A 10,144-nucleotide genomic window follows, 5' to 3' on the forward strand; every position below is an offset into this window, starting at 1 on the left:
CTTTGAAATAATTTTTATTTTCCCCAGTGCATTGGAAAGGCAAATATGCAGCTGCAATCATAATTTTCCCAAATGAAGTTTCAAGTTCAATGCCCAAACTTTCAATAACTTTTAATTTAAAGTCACGTAACGTGCTATAAGTCATACTACGGTGGATAACTATTGCAACTCCACCGCCATTTCGATTCATCCTGTTATTGGTTATAACTTTATAATCTGGATCACTTTTCAAATAAGTGCCAGTTTTTAAAAATGTTTCGGTTATAACAGCAACATGCACGTTATGAACTCGTAAAAAGTTGAAAAATTCATTTTCTTTCGCTTTTAAAGAGCGAGCATTAAAATTCATAATATTGATGGAATTACTTAGATCCATGATTAAACTTCAGGGTAAGAACAACATCATTCGCAAATTTTAATCCAATCTGGATAGCTTCCATCATGGATGTAGCATTACTCATTGTTTGAATCAAACCAAACAGTGAGTTTTGCAAAAAAGTCATTTTTTCAAACGTAACATCGCCGAGATCAGAAGATCCCAAAGCGTTGCCAGCAGAAAAATTTTCAAATGAAATTTGAGGTACCTGCCCAATTTCAGGAAGATTGGTAGAGGATTTAAAATTCGTGGATGAACCCGAACCCGAAACGACGTTGGCATAAGAAATATGTACCATTAGTGTTACCTAACTTTTCCACGGTAGGGGTATTTCTAGCATTGTTCGAGTGAGACAGCACGAACGTTTGATTTAAAGATGCAGGTACAACCTGACTTTGAGAAAATTTCGGTTTGGATTTCGGCTGATGCTTAGCACGAGAATCCAAAACCTTTTTTCTGATGGAGCAATCCCAGAAATTTGATTTGTGATTTCCACCACAATTTGCACATTTAAATTGGGTGACTTCTTTCACGGGACAATTGTCCTTGTCGTGAGAAGAATCCCCGCAAACCATGCATTTTGGAACCATGGCGCAATGACTAGTACCGTGACCGAATGCCTGGCAACGCCGGCACTGGGTCAGATTCTGGCCATTACCGCCATGTTTCTTAAAATGCTCCCACTTTACCCGTACATGGAACAAAAACTGTACTTTGTCCAAAAGTTTCAAATTGTTGATTTCATTTCTGTTGAAATGAATCAGATAAAATTGTGAAGTCAACCCAAAGCGAGAAATATTCCCGTTTGATTTTTTCTTAATTGGTATTACTTGGGATGGGGCAAAGCCAAGCAACACCTTAAGTTCGTTTTTGATCTCATCCACCGACAAGTCGTTGGAGAGACCTTTCAGGACCGCCTTGAATGGACGAGCATTCTTGGTCTCATACGTGTAGAAATTGTGTTTGTGGTTTTTCAAATAACCAACAAAAGTTTGATGATCTTGTAAAGATTCCGTCAACAAGCGACATTCTCCTCTTCGACCAAGCTGGAACGAAACTTTCAAATTGCAAGTTTCCTTGCAATTCTTCAGTTGCGTTCGAAAGCTGGCCAAATAGGAGACGGAAGTCACTACAATTGGCGGAGCCTTTACTCGTTTCTCGACGGCAGAAGGCTCAGTACGAGGAGAAGGATCCTTGTCAACAGTTTCGGATAAAACACCGAAACCGTTTGCCAATGGAATTGGAGGATTGACCTCACTTTCAGAATCAGAATCAGACCTCGGATGAGGCTGTTTTCTTTTTCTGTTTCCGTTAGCCGGTTTAGCGTTCAAATGCTTCACCGACGTAACGATCAAATCTTCAGAAGATTTGCGTTTACCTTTGTTTTGACGCATTTTGCAAGCAAAGTTCTCTTAAAAAGATGGCTTCGTTTGTAAAATACAACAAAATTTCAGGTGGGGTTAGTCTTGAAAAGACTGTTTAGAATTTTGGAAAATAACTCAGGTAGTCTTTAAAAAGACTGTGAATTTTGTTTGAAATAACTCTGAGCTTAGGTAGTAAAAAATACCGCAGCTCTAGTGTCCGTTCACCACGAAGGTTCGCAAGACACTGTTGTTGAAGAGTGTGTAAAATTGGAAATTGTATCGTATTTGATAAACCGTATTTTTTATATGTCGATCTTGGAATCATAAAATATGAAACAAAAAAAGGTTAAAAAATAGCAATTCCCTTCCTCTAGAATCTTCCATTGCTATCGTTTACTCCAGGGGCAAGAATAACAGTAAGCAAACAAGTCATAAGGAAAAACACCTCCGTTTCAAAAGAAAACAGAAAAGTTTTGACAAGGATTTTCCCCCCAGCAACCCCCAGTGCAGAGTGGGCGAAATGGAACCCAAAATCGGACTTAATTGAACGCGGCTGGTTCTCTGGTATGAAAAATAGTGTTTCTTATGTAAAAAAATCCGGGGAATCGATTGGTGATGGTTTCATCCACCGCACAAAATGGCAAAGGGTCCATTTTGCCCCAATTCCCCATTTTTTACATTTTTTTCTTGAAAATCGGTCTGTATTTAGAGCGGAGGCTTTATGCGGCCATCCAAAATGCACTTAACTTATGTGAAAATGTCCCAGGAATCCAGTAAAAATAACCACTTGCACCGCAAAAATCATCTAGGGTCTATTTAACCCCAATTCCGCTATAAAAGCATTGTTGGCCGTTTTCAAATGTTAGGTCAGATTTTAAAAATCTGAAAATATTTTTATCGTAAAGATCAGACAATTTTACACAAGAATGACGATTTGCACTTGATTGTTTGATACATTTATGTTGACATAGAAATTAAACTAAATAAAAAGATTGAAGAATCAGTTTTGGGCCTATTTTCCCATACGCAGAATAAACTGCCTTTTACATAATTTTATTTTTATCAACATAAATGTGTCAAACAATCAAGTGCAAATCGTCATTCTTGTGTAAAATTGTCTGATCTTTACGATAAAAATATTTTCAGATTTTTAAAATCTGACCTAACATTTGAAAACGGCCAAAAATGCTTTTATAGTGGAATCGGGGTTAAATGGACCCTAGATGATTTTTGCGGTGCAAGTGGTTATTTTTACTGGATTCCTGGGACATTTTCACATAAGTTAAGTGCATTTTGGATGGCCGCATAAAGCCTCCGCTCTAAATACAGACCGATTTTCAAGAAAAAGATGTAAAAAATGGGGAATTGGAGCAAAATGGACCCTTTGCCGCTTTGTGCGGTGGATGAAACCAATCGATTCCCCGGATTTTTTTACATAAGAAACACTATTTTTCATACCAGGGAACCAACCGCGTTCAATTAAGTCCGATTTTCGGTTCCATTTCGCCCACTGTGCAGTGTGCTGCGATTTGTTTGGCGGGTTTTAAAAATCATGCATGTCAAATGGCGGGGTTTAAAAGTCATTGTTTATGTTTTTGACATTAGTTTACATGAAGAATAGAAGAGAAAAGCAACTCGCGACAAAATTTTGAGGCTAGGAATTTTGACAGGTATGATTTTCATAAAGTATTCGCTTCCTTTTCTCTCCCACATAAAAAATGGGGACAAGGTAGCTGTCAAACTAGGCCAAAATGTTAAAGTCACTCACAAAATGAACTTTGAGTGATTTGAGTTCATTTCTGACGTCACGATTTTCTCCTCTATAGGCAAGAAAACCGTGACGTAGCAAATGAACTCAAAGAACTCAGTATTCATTTTGTGAGTGCCATTTGAGTGGTTTGACAGGTGTCAAATCGGGACTTAGCATTTTTTTGAATTTGAATTTGCTTCCGATAGAGGAGAAAATCGTGACGTCAGAAATGAACTCAAATCACTCAAAGTTCATTTTGTGAGTGACTTTAACATTTTGGCCTAGTTTGACAGCTACCTCGTTCCCAGGTTTTCTGTGGGAGAATAGAGGAGAAAATCGTGACGTCAGAAATGAACTCAAATCACTCAAAGTTCATTTTGTGAGTGACTTTAACATTTTGGCCTAGTTTGACAGCTACCTCGTTCCCAGGATTTCCCATATTATTGCCCTTGTGCTTGTGCTTCTGGCCGTCTTCGTGTACGTGCACCTGACCACGTAGGTGCCTGTTCCTGGTCGTTCTTGTGGCCTTGCTCTAGGCCGTGTCCTTGTCCGGACTCCTGACCGTGTTCGTGTCCAAGCTTCTGGCCGTTTTCGTGTCCCTGGCCGTGTAGGTGCCTACTCCTGGCCATTCCCGTGACCGTGTACTTGTCGTGCTCCCGACCGTGTTTGTCTCCATGCGAAACGGAACAACTGTAAAAAAATATAATTTTAAATGGAAAGTCCCGGAACTGACACCTGTCAAAAAAGTTCATTTGGTTTGTTTACCTTTGAGGTTAAGTTCCGAGCTTTTCTCCTTTATAGAGGAGAAAATCGTGACGTCAGAAATGAACAGAAAAAGAGGCGAATAAAGGAGAAAAGCAACTCGCGACAAAATTTTGAGGCTAGGAATTTTGACAGGTATGATTTTCATAAAGTATTCGCCTCCTTTTCTCTCCCACAGAAAATCTGGGAACGAGGTAGCTGTCAAACTAGGCCAAAATGTTAAGTCACTCACAAAATGAACTTTGAGTGATTTGAGTTCATTTCTGACGTCACGATTTTCTCCTCTATACTTTGTAATTGAATTGTAATTGATTGTTTATTTGTGACGAGAGCCGGTTAGTTTAATAATACCTGTCAAAATTCCTAGCCTCAAAATTTTGTCGCGAGTTGATTTTCTCCTCTATAACTAAATCTTTCCCAGTCCCTAAGGGGAACTTCTTTGAAGAGTATCGGGGCCGGCATTTACAAAGCGGACTCAGTGGCAGTTTTGAACTCAAATAATGTTAACATTCCATAGGTCGCCTTCCTAAGGTGTCGTTGATAAGGTCCAGCTTGTGACTTGTTACTAAGCAATCAAATCCAGAAGGCAACGGCATCTGTCAAACCCACGGTGTATTTTTCCGAGAGCTTAAAGATCAAAAATGCGATATGTCTGATATTTGGAACCGTGAAAAAAGGGCTCTTTCCCGACATTTTGCGCGGTGTACCGGAATATTTCGTCGGGGTGTCTAGAGCAACTTTTTTTTAAAGAGATTTTTTGAAGATTTTATGGGATATTTATTCCGAAAAGTTGCCGGAATGAATCCGGTTCAAGGCAAGACCAGGGGCCTCGGATCGTCTTGCACCCTTCGGAGGAATTGTTCCCCAGACCATCCCCTAGGACCCCATGGTATGCAAAGGTCGTCATTTGTTAACGGCTGACTTGTACAGAGCAATTTACTTAAATGCTCCAGTTTTACGGGTTAATTCACATTTAAACTTGTTCCTGCTCAAGGCAAGCCAGTTTTCAACCAAATGGGCTGAAATTTTGGCCTGCGCCTCCATTTTGAGTACTCTTTCGGGCAATCTCATATAATTTTTGATTTGAGCAACTTTAATTTTTTTGACCAGGGCTAATGTTGATATGATAGTGTCGACGATCAAAGACTCATTTTTACACAACCGTGATTCCCAATTTCATGAACCCTTTTCTCCGTGTAGTGAAAGCATTCGGGAAAGATTGGAAAGCTGTGCTTGTTGATGTTATTCAAAATATAGGTTTTGGTAGTTCATTAGGAGTCCTAGGAAGTTTATGGGATCGACGTAACACCTTATACACCATATTCTTTGTTTAAGTCACCTTTTTTTAAACGATTCTCGATTTACACAACTTTTTTTAAGTCCGTGACTTAAGTCATGACTTAAAATGAGAATGTCTATGACTTAAATTGAGAATATGACTTAAATTAAGAATCATTGGGATTTCGTAATTTGTCGGAGAATTTTCAAAATGTATCAATTGTATTTTGTTTAGTTATGTTATAAAAACATTTTAGCATGGTTTTGGAACACCTGGGATGTTCTAGTCCATCCGAAACTTCCGGAAATTTTGTGCAACAGGCTTACCAAAGAATCAAGTCGAAACTTCAAAATTTTGACCACGGATCCTACCCAGACTACTTCAGTGAGTGTGGTAGGCTACAGTACATTGTTCTAACAACTTATTGGGATGATCTGGGTCATCCAAGGACTCCCTGGAGTTAAGATCTGTGGGTCTACCGCCGTAACAAGCCAGAGGTCGACGGTTTTTGACCCCGGAACATATCCGCATAGCTTCAGTGAGTATGGTAGACTACTTTTCTGATGAGTTGGGATGTCCTGGGTCATCCAAGGACTCACTGGAGTTAAGATCTGTGGGTCTACCGCCGTAACAAGCAAGAGTTCGACGGATTTTTAACCCCGGAACATACCCGCATAGCTCCAGTGAGTATGGTAGACTACTTTGCTGATATGTTGTGATGTCCTGGGTCATCCAAGGACTCCCTAGAGTTAAGATCTGTGGGTCTACCACCGTAACAAGCAAGAGGTCGACGGATTTTGACCCCGGAACATATCCGCATAGCTTCAGTGAGTATGGTAGACTACTTTGCTGATATTTTAGGATGTCCTGGGTCATCCAAGGACTCCCTGGAGTAAAGATCTGAGGGTCTACCGCCGTATCAAGCCAGAGGTCAACGGTTTTTGACCACGAAACATTTCCGTATAGCTTCAGTGAGTATGGTAGACTACTTTGCTGATGTGTTGTGATGTCCTGGGTCATCCAAGGACTCCCTGGAGTAAAGATCTGTTGGTCTACCTCCGTAAAAAGCCAGAGGTCGACGGTTTTTTACCCGGAACATACCCGCATAACTTCAGTGAGTATGATAGATTAATTTGCTGATGTGTTGGGCTGACTTGGGTCATCCAAGGACTCCCTGGAGTTAAGATCTTAGGGTCTACCGCCGTAACAAGCCAGAAGTCGACGGTTTTTGATCCCGGAACATACCCGCATAGCTTCAGTGAGTATGGTAGACTACTTTGCTGATGTGTTGGGCTGACTTGGGTCATCCAAGGACTCTGACACTTAAGATCTGGTGGTCTATCATATCTCCAGAGAGTCCTTGGATGACCCAGAACATCTCAACACATCAGCCAATTAGTCTATCATACTCACTGAAGCTATGAGAGTGAGTCCTGAGGTCAAAAACCGTCCACCTCTGGCTTGTTACGGCGGTAGACCCTCATATGTTAACTCCAGGGAGTCCTTGGATGACTCAAGTCAGCCCAACACATCAGCAAAGTAGTCTACCATACTCACTGAAGCTATGCGGGTATATTCCAGGGTCAAAATCTGTCGACCTCTGGCTTGTTACGGCGGTAGACACACAGATATTAACTCCAGTGAGTCCTTGGATGACCCAGGACATCCCAACACATCAGCAAAATAGTCTACCATACTTACTGAAGCTATGCGGATATGTTCTGGGGTCAAAATCCGTCGAACTCTGGCTTGTTACGGCGGTAGACCCACAGATCTTAACTCCAGGGAGTCCTTGGATGACCCAGATCATCCCAATAAGATGATACAACAATGCACTGTAGCCTACCGCACTCACTGAAGCAGTCTGAGTAGGATCCGTTGTCAAAATTTTGAAGTTTCAACTTGTTTCTTTGGTTAGCCTGCTGCACAAAATTTCCGGATGTTTCGGATGGACTAGAACATCCCAGGTGTTTCAAAACCATGCTATAATGTTTTTATGACATAACTTAACAAAATACAATTGATACATTTTGAAAAAGCTCCGAAAAATTACGGAATCCCAAAGATTCTTAATTTAAGTCATATTCTCAATTTGAGTCACGGAAATTCTTTTTTTAAACGATTCTCGATTTAAACACCCCCATTTCGTTGTGTAAATCAAGAATCTGGTGTAATGTGGCACTCTTAAACCTTGCGGTTTCGTCAACGGATCCACAGGCGTGTATCGTTCTTTTTGCGACAAGACTCCGCCTCCCGGGTCTCCTAAGTGTGAAGGTATGGCACGGGGAGAGGGCACCGAATACCTATATTAACACTTAGAATTTTTGCGTCTGCCTCGGGATTCGAACTGGCGACCTCTGGATTGTGAGTCAAGTGCGCGGTCCGATTGATCCACACAGGCCGCCTAGGAAGTTTATAAGGAGTTTATTGTTGTTCTTGGTTTGTATCGAAATTCTTTGAATTCTTGGGAGTTCATCGGATTTTTGGTTGCTTGAAAGCCTTTGGTGTTCTTGAAGTTTAGGATTCTTGCAGCTTGCAACTTGTGGGTTGATCAACACATCAACATGTTTGAAATCTTGAAGATCATTGGGATTCTTTCAGCTCTTTAGATTCATTAGAGTTCTTAAAACTCATCGGCTTTAATTAGGATTCTTTGGGTCCTTGAATTTCTTTGGGTCTTTAAGTTATTTTTATTTACTTTCTGATGTTCTTTTAGTTAATCGGGATTCATTGAGTACTAGGGTTCTTGAAACTCATTAGGTGTTTTAAGCTTATTAGTATTCTTCGAAGTCTTTTGATCATGGATTTCATTAAAAATCATAAAAATGTAAAATTAATACATTTGTACACAAATCATTTTTTTAAACATTTTTGCCCCCCTTGAAACGCCTCCTTTCCCACCGCAAAACAGTCAACAGCCTCCCAACAGGGGACCCACAGCCAGCGGTCGGGAATGGGCTCAACGATCCGCGTGACACCACCGGAAAACCGAACAGGCAAACAGACTTCCGCCCTGCGACCTTTCGCCGGAACGGAGACTGTGTCGGCAACACGTTGGCTGTGTTATGTTCTGGCGGGTCAGTATCAGCCGTTCCGATGGCCGGGTTGCTCGGTGTAATCGAGCTTGTTAGTTTGCACACACACACACACACCCAGCGTGGGGTGGTCCGTGTGGAGGTGCCGGAAGTGGCATCGGAACTTACACGAGCTTCGTCAACTGCCGACACACTCACCACAGGAGGGGAAACGGTTCGCTGGCGAGGTTTTTCCTGTGATGAAAAAGGAAGACACTGGCTGTGCATTTTAAGCAGGTTGGTTGGCCATTTTTTTTTGTTAGATAAGAAGGTGGCAAAATTTGAAGACAAAAGTTCTGATAGAGTTGAGTTAGGAGAAGTGAATTTAATGGACTTAATTTCTGAGGTCCGAAATCTCCCACAAACTCATGTTTTCTTTAAATGTCATGAATTATAACAATATTAAGTCCAATAAATTTGAAAAACTTAGCACGTATTCACTGAAATTTTGTATCTGACATCTTTTTCAACCGTCAAATGTTCCTAAAAACGCTCGACAATGCTTAAGGACCTGTACATTGTACGATTTGCAACGGCCATTTCTCTTTTTGTTTGTTTCGACCAAACCTGGCCGGGAAGTTCTGTGGCTCATTCCATGGCCCATAAATTTGCAGCTCAAGAAATGGCCAACCATCACAGAGAGTGGGTGGAAAAATGACACTCCGTTCACCGTTGGCTAACCGAGGTACTTTTTTATTGTCTTTGTGGAACTTCCAACTTGAAAGCATGAAAGCACAAAAAAAGGGATCCTCTGAACAAACACACAGGTGAGTTATTCTTCTGGTTGGGTTTTATGGAGGATTATGAAAATCAAGAAAAATTTGTCCCAACTCTTCTGACGGCTGCTGGTTGAGTATATTACTAGGGTTGGGGTTTTTTACGACCCGTGGCTGTGTCTTACGAGTTGTTTTATAGAGGAGAAAGCGGAGTTCGAGTCTTGTGTGGTTTTACCGTTCTTGAGGGTTACATTAAATAAAACCACCAAAGTTAGTCGTGCAGAACATTGAACTAACCGGTTTTTCGATTTGCATCTTTTCAATTTATATTCGCTATGCTGTTTTTTCCAGAACAAAGTCACCCATTTCAACGGTTCAAGCAAGGAGTTTACTCAGTTACTTCGCACGGTTTCCAGGTCTCAGATTCTCAGGTGTGGGTCGGTTATGGACTATAATGAGTTACGGTGTATGACCCTGCGGAAGTTGGCTGCTGTTGATGATGAATAATGATGGGTAATAATGCACTCTTCCTTCTTGGAAACTTGTTCCACAGTGTGAGTGTGTAATGTCGTAAGTGTTGTTAATGTCTTGTCATATTTTGAAACGAGATGGAGGCAGTTTCTTTCAAGAGAAGGAAATAGTTGTGAAGAGAGTATTGACAGCCATTTTAAATGTGTTTTGAAGGCTATATCAGGAAAAACTGGTGATGTTATTTATTTGATGTCCCTGGATATCGTGTAGTTATTTGAATGTAGGGTAGAGTAGTCATCAATGAGACACGGGGAACAATGATAAAATGGCTCTCACAAGTCGTAGTTTCAAC

This window comes from Culex pipiens, unplaced genomic scaffold (genome assembly GCF_016801865.2).
Source record: "Culex pipiens pallens isolate TS unplaced genomic scaffold, TS_CPP_V2 Cpp_Un0006, whole genome shotgun sequence".
NCBI classification, from domain to species: Eukaryota; Metazoa; Arthropoda; class Insecta; order Diptera; family Culicidae; genus Culex; species Culex pipiens.